This window comes from Mirounga leonina, unplaced genomic scaffold (assembly GCF_011800145.1).
Source record: "Mirounga leonina isolate KUSES-001 unplaced genomic scaffold, KU_Mleo_1.0 Mir_166, whole genome shotgun sequence".
Taxonomy (NCBI): Eukaryota; Metazoa; Chordata; class Mammalia; order Carnivora; family Phocidae; genus Mirounga; species Mirounga leonina.
Genome location: NW_023270418.1, coordinates 13,284,449 through 13,302,661, shown reverse-complemented (window position 1 = coordinate 13,302,661; position 18,213 = coordinate 13,284,449). Strand labels below are relative to the sequence as shown.

The 18,213-nt window shown below is 42.7% G+C and overlaps 1 pseudogene; it reads right to left on the bottom strand.

Moving 5' to 3' along the window:
• Positions 1–3,300: 3,300 nt before the first annotated feature.
• On the bottom strand, positions 3,301–3,430 carry LOC118016362 (annotated as a pseudogene).
• Positions 3,431–18,213: the final 14,783 nt, after the last annotated feature.

Below are 18,213 nucleotides of genomic sequence, written 5' to 3'. Positions count from 1 at the left end.
TAACTCTGGACTCGGGTTAAAAATAGTCTTCAATCTTAAGATGACACTTATCCAATAAGCCCGAGTATTACAAATTAGACTTTGTTGTCTTTTTGTTTCGAATTTACCTAATACTCTTAAGAGACTGTTGAATGAATATAAAACAAAAATACTTTTTTGCTCCAAGAGAATTATTCCAGTCCTGTAATTAAACTAGGGGCGGGGTGGGTGTGGACAGTGAACGGAAAATAAGCCAAGTGCTGCAAGAAAATGTATTAAAGGAACATAATCAGTGAGAGATTTCAGCCGCATAATGTATGACAACAGTAAATGACCAATTTATAATTTAAATTCTCTGAAGAAGGATTTTGAAGAGGAATCTACCAAACCCCACTATTCCCTAGGGAATAAAATGAGTAACACTGGCTGGCAACAGTGTATCCTTAGGGAGTCTAGGGAAACGAGAGCGGACTCCAGCCTCAAGATATTCCAGTTAGCTGCGAAGTATGTTATATATTCGTTCACATATTTATTGAGCACCTTAATATGTGTTAGGAACTCTTTAACGCTAGAGATTGTGAACAAAACAAAAATATCTTCGTGGAATTTCATTTTAAGTGTGGAAAAGAAAAATGTCAGTGAAATGGTACAGAAGAAAAAACCAAACAAGGTGGTCAGGACAAGCCTTACTGGCACTTTGAGGCAAAACTGAAGGGCGTGAGGCCAAGCAGTTATCTTCGAGAAAGAGTTTTCAGGTAGAGGGAACACCCAAGTTTCAGGATCTGAGATGGGAGTGTGCTCGGTGGGTTCAAGAACAGCAAGCAGGCCCCAGTGGCTGAAGCAGAGAGTAGGAGATGAGGTCAAAGACAAAAAAGAGGTCCAGTGTTTTGAAGCCTGCCAGGTCATCACAAGGACTTTGGCCTTTGCTGAGGGAAATGGGGAGTCACCGCATACATAGTTTTAATTTTAAGCAGGGAAGTGACGTGATCATCCTGGGTAAAGACTTTACCATGTGTGTGGATGAGAGGTAGGAGGGAGAGTGGGGCAAGAGGAGAAGCTGGGAGCCCAATAAGGAGGCTGTTGAAATAATATGGCCCAGAGATGGTGGTGGCCAAGATCAGTGTGTTACAGTGAAGGTGGTGACAGGTGGCTGGATGCTTTGCATATAGAACCAACAAGATTTGCTAACAAATTGTAAGGTGTGAGAGAAGTAAAAATTGACCTAAGGTTATTCAAGACTGAAGCCCTGGTACTGTGCTACACTTAGAGGCTAGAAAGGAAGATTAGAATCCTTTAACCCCTTGCATCTCTTAGTATGCTCAGCCTGACCACCATCACTATCAAAACCTCAGGCCCTACCCTGGACCTACTGTATTAATCTGCCTTTTAACAAGATCCTCAGCCGCTTTGCATGCACATTGAAGTTTGGAAAAAAAAAAAAATCACTGCTTTATGCCTTAGAATTTGACCAATGTCTTTAAGATCAGACATGAAATATTCTACTAGATAAATTCTCCCCAGATCGACAAACTCCAGAGGTGGAGCCCAGCACTCTGTTTTTAACACCCCCTCCTGGATTCTAAAGTATGGAAACCAATGATTTGGAGACCTCTAATGAAGGATTCAGGTTTGAGCTAAAGAGGGCTTGTGAGAAAGAGAGGCCTCTTGTGCCTCTCATGAGCACAGCATACAGTAACAGTTATAGAAGCATACAGACCCACAGCTCAGTTAGGCTTTTCTTCAAGGAAAAGGGAAAGATTGTTGAGAGGGAGCAGGAAAGATGACAACACAGGTGACAAAGATTCTCACTTGGGGGGCCATCTCACAGCCCCAGTATATCAAAATAGGCTAGGTTTGGGGCGCCTGGGTGGCTCAGTCGTTGTTAAGCGTCTGCCTTCAGCTCAGGTCGTGATCCCAGGGTCCTGGGATCGAGTCCCACATTGGGCTCCCCACTCTGCGGGAAGCCTGCTTCTCCCTCTCCCACTCCCCCTGCTTGTGTTCCTGCTCTCACTATGTCTCTCTCAAATAAAATCTTAAAAAAAAAAAAAAAAAAGATGTTCAAAATAGGCTAGGTTATGCTGCAGTAACAATTCTAAAAGGTCTGTGACAAAACAGGGGTCTACACACAATAGTCCCAGGGCCAAGTGTTTGTTTTTGTAAAGCTTTTTTGCGGGTGCAGCCACATCCATTCATGTATATCTTTCCTATGGCTGCTTTCATGCCACAGCAGAGCAGAGTTGAGTAGTTGTGACGGAGACAGTATGGTGTACAAAACCCAAAATACTCATACTTTATGGAAGAAGGTTTCCAATTCTCTGCTAAAAACAAATGATACGCATCCACTGTGGTTCAGCAGAGCGCTATGTTCACAGTAGTCAGTAGATTCAGGCTGTTGAAGAAACCATATTTCATGTGTTGCTGATTATTATAAGGAAAGAGAAGTAGGGAGTATCTCTGGTCAAATACCCCAGACTTGCCACTTGTGTGCTCACACCCCATTGGCCAGAAACAGTCACATGATCCCACAACAAAGAGATGCTATCCTATCAAATGCCTCGCAGGAAGGTAGATGAACCAGAAATATTTGGTGAATATGCATGTCTGTCCATGCTCTCACTTCCTACAATACCGTGATTCCAATCCCATTTCCTTGGTTTTCAGACATTTTCACAGTTGTGTACTCAGGTCAGCAAGTCCAGGAAGACCAATACATCTTAAGGCAAATCAGTGTCTTTAGTCTGACTTCCTCCCCAGTTCAAAGCCATGGTCTCAGCAAACCAAAATTGTCTATTTTCTACTTGACAGAAAGGGGACTGAAGCTATGTTTATGTGGATTTTTAATCCTTTACTGTTTTCTTTTTTTTAACCTTTTTTTCTAATCCAAAGCCATGCAATAGGTTGGGGGCATCGTATAACTAAAGGAACAAGAAAAAGTATTTTCCCAGCCAACCAGTGGGAGAGCGGCGTATGTCTATACAGGCATGCCTTGGAGATATTCTGGGTTCCGTTCCAGACCACCACAATAAAGCAAGTCAAATGAATTTCTTGGTTTCCCAGTGCATATAAAAGTTTTGTTTGCACTATACTGTAGTCTATTAAGTGTGCAGTAATAAGTCTAAAACATAATGTATGTTCCTTAATTTAAAAATATTGCGAAAAAATGCTAACCATCTGAGCTTTCAGCGATTCTTAGTCATTGATGACAGATCACCATAACAAATATAATAATGATGAAAAAGTTTGAAATATTGTTGAGAATTGCCAAGATGTGACCCAGACACAAAGTGAGAAGATGCTGTTTGCTTGACACCGGGTTTCCACAAACCTTCAATTTGTAAAAAATGCAGTATGTGCAAAGCACAATAAAATGAGGTATGCCTGTAAATGGAAAACACTTTTTCCAAAAATGTCGGTTTTACACTTGATCTTAGCCAAAAGGCCGAGAAGCGATCCAAAAATGTCAGTTTTAAAGTTATATTCAATATTAACATATTTTGGGGGCGCCTGGGTGGCTCAGTCGGTTAGGCGGCTGCCTTTGGCTCAGGTCATGATCCCAGGGTCCTGGGATCAAGCCCCACATTGGGCTCCCCACTCTCCTGCCCCTCCTCCCTGCGTGTGCCCTCTCTCTAAATCTTTTATTTATTTGAAAGAGAGAGAGCACGCGCAGGGAGGAAGGGCAGAGGGAGAGGGAGAACCGGGCTCTATACCAGGACCCTTGGATCGTGACCTGAGCTGAAGGCAGCCGCTTAACCGACTGAGCCACCTAGGCACCCCAAAAATAGGTTAATATTGAATATAACTTTAAAACCAAGTGCCCCTAAATGGATAAGATCTTTAAAATATATATATGTCTTAACATATTTTAACACAAATCTTCCAAGTTGACATTCATTTCATTCATTAGATCACAGCACTCTGAAGTCTTCATAGGCAAGTGAAGTGAATAATTGAACTACTCATCCTGATCATTTTGGCAAAATAGTCTGACTGCTTTGACTTCAATCACCCAATAAACTAATGCCAAGTTTATTTATGATAAGGAAAAGAGGGGAACTTTCATCTGAATTACATTAACTCTCTGTGTCAGATTCACAGAAACCTAGTCTAGGTATGAACTACACTGTTCACACAGCTAAGGCTTTTAAAGCCTCTTAAGTTTGTTTTTCAGTCATTTTACTACAAGTGAACTGTAAACATTGCTATAAAAATTTTTCCAGTCCTGCCCATTTAAATAATTCAGTGTCGTAATTATTTGTCCATGTGTCCTTGAGTCCCCACTAGACTCTGAGCCTTATGAGAGAAGGCAGTTGTTTTGTTTCTCATCTCTGCATTCTCAAAGCAATAATATGCCTGGCACAAATGTTTTTTTAGAGATTTTATTTATTTGAGGGGTGGGGAGAGAGAGAGAGAGATCAGGGAGGGGCAGAGGGGGAGGGAGAAAGAATCTGAAGCAGACTCCACACTGAGTGAGGAGTCCGACATGGGGCTCGATCCCACAACCCTGAGATCATGACCTGAGCTGAAACCAGGAGTCAGATGCTCAACCGACTGAACCACCCAGGTGCCCCCTGGCACAAATGTTTTGTCAATATTGCCTACTATATTAACATATCAGTACAATATTGATATTATTATTGTTGTTGGTCAATACTGCCTCTTACATACTGAGATAACATTCTTTTCCACTTACATTTTCTTTTTTAAAGATTTTATTTATTTATTTGAGAGAGAGAATGAGAGAGAGCACATGAGAGAGGGGGGAAGGTCAGAGGGAGAAGCAGACTCCCCGCCGAGCAGGGAGCCCGATGCGGGACTCGATCCTAGGACTCCAGGATCATGACCTGAGCCGAAGGCAGTCGCTTAACCAACTGAGCCACCCAGGCGCCCTCCACTTACATTTTCATGTGTCCACCTTAATTTTAAGTTAATACCACTTTTAGAGATATGCTTCATATTTTGTAGAGGTACAATATGTCCAGAATAGTTTTTTTTTTTTTGGATTTCACAAAATACTGTTGTTTCTAATTGAACACTCTCAGAAGCTACACACTATTTTCAGCATAAAAGCAAAAATGCTTTGACCACAGGCCTTAAAATGTTCCATAGAGTTACCATGTGAATTGTACATTTTCTTCACTTAATGTTCTATTTCAATGGTTCTCAACCTGTGGCAATTTTGCTCCACCGAGGACATTTGGCAAGGTCTGGAGGTATTTTTAAGTTGTTACAACTTGGGGGCGGGGGGGCAGGTGCTACTGACATCTAGAGGGTAGAGGCTAAGAATGCTTTGAAACATCCTGCAATTCACTGGGCAACACAGAATTATCCAGACCAAAATACTGATGATGCTGAAATTGGGCAACTCTATTTTATGGGGCCAAAAATGTAGTCATTTGCTCCAGTACTTCACAAATAAAAATATTGGGATGACAATGATGGGGGAAAAAAGTAATTTAGAAAGAAAATGTACAAGGGGGCACCTGGGTGGCTCAATCGGTCAAGCGTCTGCCTTTGGCTCAGATCATGGTGAGCCCAGCATCAGACTCCCTACTCAGCAGGGGAGTCTGCTTTTCCCTCTCCCTCTGCCCCTGCTCCTGTACTCTCTCTCGCTCTCTCTCTTGCTCGCTCACTCTCTCAAATAAATAAAATATTTAAAAATAATTTAAAAAGAGGGGCACCTGGGTGGCTAAGTCGTTAAGCGTCTGCCTTCGGCTCAGGTTTTGATCCCAGAGTCCTGGGATTGAGCCCCGCATTGGGCTCCCTGCTCAGCGGGAAGCCTGCTTCTCCCTCTCCCACTCCCCCTGCTTGTGTTCCCTCTCTCGCTGTGTCTCTCTGTCAAATAAATAAAATCTTTTAAAAAATAATTTAAAAAGAAGAAAATGTGCAAGGATGTAACACTGAACAATAAACAGATTATCATCTTGCATCTTGGCAACTGATGCATAATCATGATCTTTCTCAGGCAATATATAGTATATATGTTCATTTCTTCCACTAATACTTGTAGCCCACTGTGAACAATAGTCTGAGAAAATTTCTTCCAAAGTGACAACTTTAGAAGGGATGAAACTTTATGTATCTCAAAGTTACATGCTAGGAGAATATAAGTGCAAAAGTAATTAGCTTATTCAGGATTGTTTCTACAGTTGTTTAGGATACGTATTATTTTAAGAATGACTTTCCCACCTAACAGCAGAACTGCTCGTACATTAACAGTTTACCCTTCAGGTGTTAATAATATTTTTTTCTTTTTGAAAGTCTAAGAACTTGATTTAAAGGTCTCCTAAGCACTCAATTGCTAAATTAAAGACATGGAAAATGTTACTAAAAGATGTAGGTCCTGTGTTACTTTTTTTTTTTCTTGTATAAATTTCCAGTGAGTGGAGACTCTGGAAAGGGGAGAGTTTTGGAAGCCGACCCCCCTCCCCCCCGCCCCGCCATAAGACTCTTGCTTTACCTGCTTTTTCTCAAAGTGGGCAAGGCCCACCACCCTCCAAATCACCTGAGGCACTCGTGAGAAGGTTCCTAAAGTCCACCCCAGACATTGCATCTATAACCCAGAATCGGAAGCTTAGAAACATGCATTTTAAAAACCACAAACTCCCCTTTGCTCATTCAAGTTTGTCAATCTCTGCTCCACAGAAGTAGCATGCTTAGTTTTGCCAGAGTAAGTACCATAAATGTTCAAACAAAAATTTCTCTTCTCAGGGTTACCCTCTTCTCCTTCTCCCCAGGGAAGTGCTGTGAGGGCTTCTTAAGTAGGGAATGTTGACAATCCGCTAGCTAGGTGAGAAAGGACAGAAACACGTGTTGCTGGTTTGGGCAAAAACAACCGGATTCCAAGATGGGAGAGAAAATGCTGAAAGAGGTTGAGGGAAGAATCCAAGCAGAGTGGCTAAGGGAAGGTAGGGTAAGGGAAAGAAAGGTGACTCAGCAGATCTGTAGCGCCTACTACTAATGTGCATCATGCCTGGAAAGCTGATGGTTGAGGAAGAGGGTTAGGAAGGGAGCTAAAAGGCCAGCAGGCTTCACACTCACCTGGGGGGCTACTTAAGCCCCGCGCTCCCAGCTCGCTGGGCCCCACCGCCAGTGCCGGCAGGGGCCGGTCCCACAGCTGATAATTTACATTTCTGACAAGTCCTCTAGTGATGTGGGTGCTGCTCGGCTGGGAACCACATTTTGAGAAGCACAGGATTAGAGGAATTTTTTTTTTTAAGTTTTTTTTTTTAAATCATTGGAGCAAGGGGAAAAAAACCAAGGGGAAAACGAAATTTTAAAATAGTCAAAGGTGACAGTAGTATACTCTGCTACCATGTTTTATGCATCTATTTTTTGCTTCGTATTTTCCTCTCCAAGAGACCAGAAGACAAAAATAAAAGGGGACATTGATTGGGCCAGTCACACTGGATTAAGACGTTGCTTCCAGAGGACAATCAGGGAAGGAACCACCAAACTTTTGCCTAGGTTCTTCTCGTCTAAACCAAATGCCTGTGGCGGCCCTGTCCTACGGAACAATCATATTCCTTGACATTCTTTGGAGTTAGAGCTGATGACACTTCTCATGAATGCTATGCTAACATTTCACCTGAAGATGGTGGAGGCCAGTTCTTTAGGACCATGTGGGGATTCAGTGAGAGAAAAAGAAGAGGTAATAATACGGGAATAAAATACAAATCATAATTAAATATACAGTTGACCCTTGAGCAATGCGAGAGTTAGGGATGCTGACACCCTCCCCTGCATAATGGAAAATCCGTGTATATCGGGGCATCTGGGTGGCTCAGTCGGTTAAGTATCTGCCTTTGGCTCAGGTCATGATCCCAGAGTCCTGAGATCAAGCCCCACATCAGGCTCCTTGCTCAACCGGGAGCCTGCTTCTCCCTCTCCCTCTGCCTGCCACTCCTCCTGCTTGTGCTCTCTCTAGATCAAATAAATAAATACAATCTTAAAAAAAAAAAAAAGTCCGTTTATAACTTTTGACCCTCCAAAAGCTTAGCTACCAATAGCGTAATGTTGACAGGAGGCCCTACTGATAACGTAAATAGTTGATTAGCACATATTTTGTCTGTTATATGTATTATATACTATATTCTTACAATAAAGCAAGCTAGGAGAAGAGAAAATGGTATTAAGAAAATCATAAACAGGGCGCCTGGGTGGCTCAGTCGTTAAGCGTCTGCCTTCGGCTCAGGTCAGGATCCCAGGGTCCTGGGATCGAGCCCCACATCGGGCTCCCTGCTCTGCGGGAAACCTGCTTCTCCCTCTCCCACTCCCCCTGCTTGTGTTCCCTCTCTCGCTGTGTCTCTCTCTGTCAAATAAATAAAATCTTAAAAAAAAAAAAAAAGAAAATCATAAAGAAAAGAGAAAATACTTTAACATTACTGTACTGTGTATTTACTGAAAAAAATCTGCTTATAGTGGGACACACACGCCCCACGGCTCAAACCCCTTGTTCAAGGGTCACCCGTATTTTTAAAACCTTTGTTTTCTTGAAATCGCAGGAGTAATGCAAGCTTATAGCAAATAGTTCAGGTAAGAAGCAAATTATACAAAAAAGTAAATTTAACAGTTCAAGGTATTATATAACAGCTTTTTGAGATACAATTAACATTCCATAAAATTCATCCTTTTAAAGTGTACAATTCAGTGGTTTTTAGCATAATCGCAGAGTAGTGCAAGCATTACCATTATCCAATTTTAGTACGTTTTTATCACCCCCAAAAGTAACATGTACCCAGGAGCAGTCACTCCCCATTTATTCCTCCCTGCCCCCCAGCCTTTAGCTACCACTAACCTAATTTCTGTCTCTGTGAATTTGCCTATTGTGGACATTTTATATAGATGGCCCTGTATGATATGTGGCCTCTGTGGCTGATTTCACTTAGCAGAATATTTTCAAGATTCCCTCATGTTAGAGCATATATTTCATCCCTTTTTATGACTGAATAGTATGCCATTGTATGAATTCCATTCATCAGCTGATGGACATTTGGGGTGTTTCCACTTCTTGGTTATTATAAATAATGCTGCCATGAACATTTGTGTACAAGTTTTTGTGTGAACATACGTTTTCAATTCTCTAGATAATATGCCCAGAGTAGAACGTCTGGGTCAAGTAGTAACTCTATGTTCGTTTTTGTTTGTTTGTTTTAAAGATTTTATTTTTTTTAAGTAATCTCCACCCCAATGTGGGGTTTGAACTCACGACCCCAAGATCAAGAGTCACACGCCCTACCCGCTGAGCCAGGCAGACGCCCCTGTGTTCATGTTCTTGAGCAACAGCCAAACTGTTTTTCAAAGCAGCTACCCCGTTTTTACCTCCTACCAGCTGTATATGACGTTTCTCATTTCTCCACATCCTCGCCAACACTTATCATCCATGTTTTTTTTTATTAAAGCTATCCTAGTGAATGTTATCTCAGAAGTGGTGTGTGCATCAAACCCGAAAGGTTTAAACAAGGATTAACTTCTTTAATCATGGACTGAAGAAGATTAACATCTGTAAACAAGGATTAGCTTCTTCTCTGCTTTGAGTGGCTTAGATGTGATTTTGCCAGAAAGTAGGGAAATACAATTATATTTCCAGGTGTCTTTTAACTTTATGGTTAGAATTGTCACTGCCCTGGTATATACATTCCTAGTCAATGCTATGGAGTACCTAGTTAATGAGTCCTTGTGAAAGTACCAGAAGAATAATACTGGCAGTGGATGGACACTCCAACAAGTCTGCTGATTAGGACTTGACTCAAAGTTAGGCAAAAATAGACCCTTACCTTAAAAGCTTGATTTTCCCATTAGGAAGACTTGTCAGCCCCTTCTTACTTCTCCAACAGTCTGTTCACTCAACAAACAGTTCCTTAGCACCTGAGCATGCCAGGCACTGTACCTGGTACACAAAGCTGCCTAAGACAGTCCAATGGCCTCGAGGAAATCAATGTTGGGAAGGTTAGACTGATATATAAAGAAATAAAATTCGGGCGCCTGGGTGGCTCAGTTGGTTAAGCGACTGCCTTTGGCTCAGGTCATGATCCCGGGGTCCTGGGATCGAGTCCCGCATCGGGCTCCCTGCTCTGCGGGGAGCCTGCTTCTCCCTCTCCCACTCCCCCTGCTTGTGTTCCCTCTCTCGCTGTGTCTCTCTCTGTCAAATAAATAAATGAAATCTTAAAAAAAAAAAAGAAAGAAAATTCAGTGTAGTGTATACCTCAGGATACCAGTATATCACCAAAGTGGCTAAAACTTAAAAACTGAAATGGCCAAGTAATGGCGAGAACATACAGCAACTGGAGCTCTCAAACACCGTTGATGGGAGTAGAAATTGACCCAACCACTTTAGAACAGTATTTGGCAGTATCTCCTAAAGCTCAATAATCACATAGCCCATAACCCAGAAATTCTACTTTTAGATATATACTTAATAGAAATGCATATATAAGATAACTGAAAGGGCTAAGAATGTTCATTAGCAACCTGTTCTTAGTAGCTAAAAATGGAAACAATTCAAATGTCTATCAGTAGGAAAAAAGGATAAATAAATTATACAACAGAATACCATACAGCAGTGAAAACTAAGTGTTACTAGGAACACGAGTGAGCCTAATACACAGAATGTTGAATCAAAGAAGGTGGGTAGGAGAGTATGGATATTTTTTTTAAAGATTTTATTTATTCATTTACTTAAGGGAGAGTGAGAGAGCACAAGCAGGGGGAGTGGGAGAGGGAGAAGCAGGCTTCCTGCTGAGCAGGGAGCCCGATGTGGGACTCGATCCCAGGACCCTGGGATCATGACCTGAGCCGAAGACAGACGCTTAACCGACTGAGCCATCCAGGCACCCTGAGAGTATGGGAATTTTTTTAAAGGGCAAACTAATTTATAGTACAAGAAATCAGAACAGTGGTTGCATTTGAGGCTAGATAATGATTGGGATGAAAAAGAGGGACTTTGAGTGTCCTGGCAACATTCTACTTTTTTTTTTTTAAGTTTGTTTTTTTTTTTTTAAAGATTTTATTTATTTATTTGAGAGAGAGAATGAGATAGAGAGAGCATGAGAGGGGGGAGGGTCAGAGGGAGAAGCAGACTCCCTGCTGAGCAGGGAGCCTGATGCGGGACTCGATCCCAGGACTCCAGGATCATGACCTGAGCCGAAGGCAGTCGCTTAACCAACTGAGCCACCCAGGCGCCCCTTTTTTTTTTTTTCTTTTCTAAGGAATCCCTACACCCAACCTGGGGCTCAAACTCACGACCCTGAGATCAAGTGTTGCATGCTCTACCGACTGAACCACCCAGGCACCCCACAATATTTTTTTAAGAGAGAGAGAGAAAGAGAGAGAGTGAGGGGGAGGAGCAGAGGGAGAGGGAGAGAGAATCCCAAGCAGACTCCACACCCAGCATGGAGCCCAACGTGGGGCTCAATTCCATGACCCAAGATCATGACCTGAGCTGAAATCAAGAGTCCAATGCCTAACGAACTGAGCCACCCAGGTGCCACCCCCCCCTTTTTTTTAGAGAGAGAGAACAATATTCTATTTCTTGATCAGAGTGACAGTTACACCGTGTACTCACTTCGTAAAAATCATTGAGCTGCTGCACACTTAAACAGTTAGCACATTTCTGTATGTATGTTACACTTCAATAAAAATGTCTCCTTAAAATATTTCAGTTTCTTATGGACACAAATATGGGCAAAACCAGAAGCCTGTACAAGAAAGAGAAGTGGCTCTTAAGTCAGAGTAGTTAACTCTTGATAGGAGGGAACCAGGGAAAGCTCTCTGAAAACGTTGCCAGAGCTGGATTTTGAAAGATAAATTTTACAAGCAGACGAGAGCAAATAAAGGAAAGAGGGATTGCAGGCGGAGGGAACAGGATGCGCAAGAGCACACAGAGGCATAAAATTGTATGGTGTGTTTTAGGAATCATAGCAGTTTTATACTGTTGGAGTGTTAAGTGGAGAGGGATGGTAGGAGGGAGAGCAGGTAAGCAGTGCCCAGGTCATGAAAATCCCTTTCATCCCAGCTAAAGAGCTTGAGCTTGAACTCTAGATCTTAGCCTTTCTATGGAAATACATTCCCCTGAAGCTCTGATGAAAACCATGAGCTATCTCATTGGCAAAATGCACATATAAAATTTTGCATATCATTTACAATTCCTCTGATGCCCATCCATTGACTCCCGCTTCATGCATCTCAGATGAAGAATCCCATCCTTGCAATAGATAAATGGGGATTAATTAAAGAGCTTTAAACAGAACAGAGGCAGGATCAGATTTATATTTTAGAAAGATCAACAAATGCAATATGGAGGTTAGGATTGGAAGTCAAGCCAGGGTGATATGTAGGAATGATTAAAATGGTAAAAGAACAAATAAGGGCTTGAACTAAGTGTCAGAGCTGAATTCTATGGGTGTTCATAGGTAGAATCATCAAGGATTGGTGGCTGGTTAAATGTGATTGAGGGAGAAGGCAGGTCCTGGGATTCTCCTGTGTTGAGTTAGTGGTCAGACCACCTACTAAAGACAGGAACTAGAAAGTGTCAGGGACATTTGGGTTGAAAATGATCTTCTTTCTCAGAAAGAAGTAGACTACACCCTAACTGGTTAGGCTTCAGGTGTATTCGGATTAGTGTTGGGGCCCCGGCCTTTGGTAAGATCCTTTGCATTTGGGCCTTAAGACCTGGGCAAGAGCAAATCAGTCTGCACGCACAAATTCGCAAAGGTATTAAGGCTCTGTCTTGGGAAATGTAAGCAGATTCTGACACCCACCATCACTCCTTGTCCATGTGTAAGAACTGAAAGAGCTGTGTAAGGGACGAGCTCTAACATTTGGGTCCCAGGCCTACTGTGGCATTGAGCCATCATAGCTGACTATGACACTTGTAAAGGAAGATTTCCTCCCCCCCCACCCGGCCCCCACTTCCAGAACTGAAACACTGTTGGGCTTAGACCATCGAAACACTTTCTTTCACTGGATAAGGATTACCCTGGGCTATTTGGTGGACATTGGTGCCTGGTCACTGCAGATCATACTGCAATGGATGAGCACTACCCAAGGACAGAAGACTAGTACAGTCTGGTGTTCTACGGACAGTCAAGCAGTCAAAAAGAATATAAGCAGATTTTCCAGTTCCATCTATTAAGACAATTTGAACCTTTGGAATCTAAAGTTATCATACCAGGCAGACAAATTGAAGGCTCTAACTCGTCTGATTTGAACATTAAAAGGAACGTGACCTCATTTTGAACCCCAGGGGAGTGAAACAGGATATATTGGTTTAATCAGATTTGAATTTTGTAAAAGATCACTCTGGCTGTTTTAGAGAAAATAGAATGAAGGGAGGCAAATATAGATACAGGAATACAAGAGACCACTATAATCAGTGAAGTGAGAGGTGATGGTAGCTTGAACCACAGACTGGAGGGGATATGGAAGCAAATTGGAATGGATTTAATATATATCCCATGTAGGTTAGAAAAAGACTAAATAAGGGGGGACTGGGTGGCTCCAGTTGGCTGAGTGTTTGACTCTTGATTTCAACTTAGGTCGTGATCTCAGGGTCATGGGATCGAGCCCCACACTGGACTCCACACTCAGTGTGGAGTCTGCTTGGAATTCTTTCTCTCCCTCTCCCTCTGCCCCACCTCCCGTTCATGTGCATATCCGCTCTCTAAATAAATAAATAAATAAATAAATAAATAAATAAATAAATAAATAAAATCTTTTAAAAAAGGGAAAGAGACTAAATAGAACATGATAATTGATGGAAGATGAGGGGGTGCTGAGGGAAAGCAAGGAGTTACAGATGACTCCTAGCTTTCTGATTTGTACATCTGGGTGGTTGGTAGAACAATCTCTGCAGAAAGACCAGATGGGGAGCTAGGAGCTAGGAAGTGCAATTTTATGTAACATATGTAGATTTTTATGAGACATCCAAATGGTATGCTTAGCAGATATTTGAGTCAGGTCTAGAGTTCAGAGGAGAGGTTTGGTTAAATATTTAACGTAGAATGCATTCACATACAGATGGTAATTGAAGGCATGAGGTGAGAATAAGTGAGATCTATTGAGATATTAAAGAGAAGAGGATCTAGAACAATATCAACATTTAAAGGTTATGTCAATGGAGAAAGTCAATATAGGAAACTAAAAAGTGCAGGAAGAAAATCAAGAGTGTGGCATCACAGAGATCAAAGGAAGACACTGTTTCAAATATTTGTGTTAAATGATTCCGAACAGTCAAGAAGGAGTCTGGAAAACTTGCTGATTTTAGCTGAGATGGGTTATACTAAAAAATATAACACGCAAACCAATCAGAATGTCTGTTAGCTTGATATGGGAGTTGGGCAAGGAGGACACTTGCCATGATGGCATTAACCCCTCAGTTACTAGGTGATGGGAATCTAAGGAGGAGGGTCTAAGACAGGGAAAGAGAAGATGTATTGGGGTGGGGTTGGGGTGGTAGCTCTTTATAAAAACTGGTACAGAAGTATTCCAATAACTTAACATAAAGAGCAGGCATACTTGTATGACATGGCTCAATGTTTTCTATGGTTTTAGCAGCAAGAGATCATTAGGAACCTGGTGAGAGATCTTTCAGTTTAAGGGTGGGAACCAAAGCCAGGTTCAAGTAGTTTGGGGAGGGGAGGGGAATTGGAGGATAGAGAGAATGAATGTAGCAGATCTTCTAAGAGCTTTGTTCAGCTTTGCGACAGAGTGATGGCTGGAGGTAGAGGTGGGGAAATTATTTTTAACATGTTGGCAGAGACTTGAGCAGGCATGAACCATAAATACAGATAAGACAGAGAGTCCACGGTTAGAAGCAGGGATCCCTCTATAGTATGAATAGGCTGGAAGGAAATAATTTTATAGATATGGTAGGCAGAAATGGAAGAATTCTTACATGATGGATTCCTTCCCCCATCCCCACTGTGAAGTATGAAGTGAGAGTTATTTTCTGACAATGAGGGAATATGTAAGGGATCAGAAGCTTAATAAATGTAGGTAGATGAGTGGGGTAGGGCCTTTGGAATTTGCATTAGAAGTTTCCAGATGATATGCATGATGCTGGTTCAGGGACTACACTTTCAGAGAAAAGCACAAAGAAAGTATATGGTTACACCCTCATCTCCCAGTTGGATCATAGCAGAATTCCCTCACTGTATCCAGCTCCATCCATGCCTTCCCCACAGGATAATTTCTACACAGTCCCCAGAGTGATGTTTTCCAAGGAAAGTCAGACCATTTCAGTCAAAGGTATAAAGCTCTTCAGTTTTGGAACAAACAAACTCCCAAGTCCTCATTTGGATCTATAAGGCCTTCATGATATGTCCTCTGGGCATCTTTCCCACCTCATCTTCTACTACTCTCTGCATTTCAGTCATGCTGTCACCTTGCTCTTCCTCTAACAGGCAAAGCACATGCCCACCCCAGGATCTTTGCACCTGCTGATCTCTGGAGTCTCCTCCCATGCCTTGGTTCTCACCTCATTCAGGTCTCTGTTCAAAAGTCACCTCCTCCTGATGCCTTCTCAGACCATGGTGTCTAAAATAGCACCGCCCTCCCCTCCCCACCCTCCTACTCCCATTACTTTCTGTCTCCCTTCTTGGCACTTATTTTTCCTGGAAGCACTTATCATGATCCTGATATATATTAAATATCTATATGCCTGGTTTTTTTATCCCCATCCACCCTCCAACATGTTAAAAATAATTTCCCCACCTAAACTCCACAAGGCCAGGGCCATGATCCGACTTGTCCATTTTGCATCATTCTTTAGTGCCTATAAAAGTACCTGTCTTGCAGTTGGTGCTAATTCAATATCTGATTTATTGATGGTTGATGTCAACCATGATGGGATTTTGCCAGAGAGAGACAGAAGGTCAGAAAGACAAAGTAAATGAAGATGTATGCCAAAGACTGACTGAAATGATAGGCCATCCGATCAAAGCTGAGAAAGGAACAAAGGAGGTGACTAGATGAAGAGAGTTAAAGGGGAAGGTTTAGAATTAGATATCCTGAAGAGGTCGGAAAATGAGCATAACGGGAAAACCTAGTCAAGCAGAAGGGTAACGCAAGAATTTTTGGTCAGGAATGGGATGCTTATGTTTGTGATTTTAGTGGGAAAGCAGAGGGGCACAGGTTCTGTGTGTCCTGTGCAAGTCCATGTTAGAGGACCAAGGAGAAAGTCATTGGAGATAAGGTGGTCAAGAAATTGAGAGTTTCAGGCGTTAGCCATCACAATGGACTTCAAAGTGAACCAGGATGAGCCTGGTACAAAAGACTTGAATGATGAGAAGTGGGGAGGGTGGTATAACCACAGGGCATGAGCCTCAGTGGAGTAGGTGTTTTTACGAGAGGGCAGGGAAGAAGTAATGGTTTAGAAATACTGATGGAGAGGAAGGACAAGGGCCTGTCCTTCAGTAAATAAATATGGGTGTATATCCACCACCGCAGAGGGCTGCTCTAGAAGAGAACAGGTTTCAGTTAATGCAAGGAGGTATGGAGAACATTCCTGGAAGATGAGGAGGATGAAGGGGAATTTGCTGACCACAGAGCAGCTGCTCCAGAGGGTACATTGGAAAGCAGTGAGGGGAGGGGGGACCATGGAAACATGGAGCATATGGGGATGATGTTCCAGTGCAGTCATTCTCAAACTTTAATGTGCATGAGAATCACGGGGGAGGGCTTGTAATAACACGGACTGCTAGGACCCACTCCCAGAGTTTATGATTGAGTAGATCTGGGTGGGGCCTGAGAATTTGTATTACAAGTTGTATTACAGGTGATGTGAATGCTCTGATCCAAGGACCCTACTTCCAGACCACGGACGTAATGAAAAACCAGTGACCAATGTGGCATGGGAAACAGGAATGGGGAGGGCAGAGCGGATCAGTCCCAACCACCTCCCGGAGGATGTCAGATTCTGGGCTAATGGACAGAGGGGTTGGCTCCCCTCACTCTAGGTGGTATCAGCTTGACACAGTGGCCTCCGTATATTCAGCATGGGGTGGTGTGAGGGTCTGGTCTTAAGTCAAATGATGTCAGCTTAGTCCTGGAGAATATACCGTGGAGTCCAGAAATCTTTCTTATGGAGCATCCCTTTCAGGAGCCTAGCACAAAGCAGTGCTACCTTGCGAACGGAAGGATATTTATACTACGCCCAATAAAATTGGAGGCTGGCCTAAAACTGCATCATCGTGGAATCGTTGAGGCTTGGATTGTGAAGTCTCAGCAGTGATATAATCGGGTGTCTGGCTCCAATAAGAAGTAGTGATAGTGCTTGAAATACCCAAGGCCTGTCAGGCATAGACCACTGGATCAGAACAACAGTCCTGCCCGTAGCTCTTAGGTCTCGGGTTTCACAAGCTGGGTTACATAAATGAAGTCACAACATCCCAATAGCAAGGCCCCTAATCCACCAACACTGCTAATCTTGTTGTTCCAAGACCTTCCCTAACTGACTAGCAGGTACTCAAGTTGTTTCCAGGGTTTTCCCGAAAACATTTGGGGAGGGTTGTGGAACTGAAATTTGGAATAACCTCACTGATACTTGGCTTGAATTCTGGGAAAAGTTTTGAACCTTAACGCCAGAATCTCCAAGCTCCAGGCCCTAACTTAGTTGATTTGAAGATGTTATGGTATCTGTCAGGTTTCTCTCCCTCCTAACACTTATGAAGTTCCCAGGGAACATCACACATGTCCAGGAATCACTGCTGGCCATCATTTGTTACTAGCCTGTTAGGAGAGGGAGAAGTCACATGTTTCAGGCAGAAACATAAGCATGTGAGTCAGGAAAAATCTAGAAGCTCAGTCTGAACAGAATGCAGGAACTACAGTGGAGAAAGGAGTGGCATTTGTGTCAGAGCCCAATAAACTCTGGGGATTGCAGGCGGAACTCCCAATCTGAGGGACCAGTGTCCTGAAGAGGTTATAAAGAATTCTATGGGGTCCTTAGAAGAGGCTAATGACCCCAAGTTATACTAACTTAACATATTATTCCCCACGAAAAGAGCAAAATTAATCCTACTTCCGTCTCTTCTCAAGATGACCCCAGACTTACGTTGGGCCCTTCCCTTTAATTGGCTGTAGGAACAAAGTGGGGCCACCCATAAATACTGTGTGTACTCTAACTCAGGTGAGGGCAGGGCAAGCCCAGGCAGAGCCAGGGACCTATCAGGACATGAAATATCTGTCTGCTAAGTCCTTAGAAGGTCTAAAAGTGTTGTGCCATGTACCCTCTGGGCA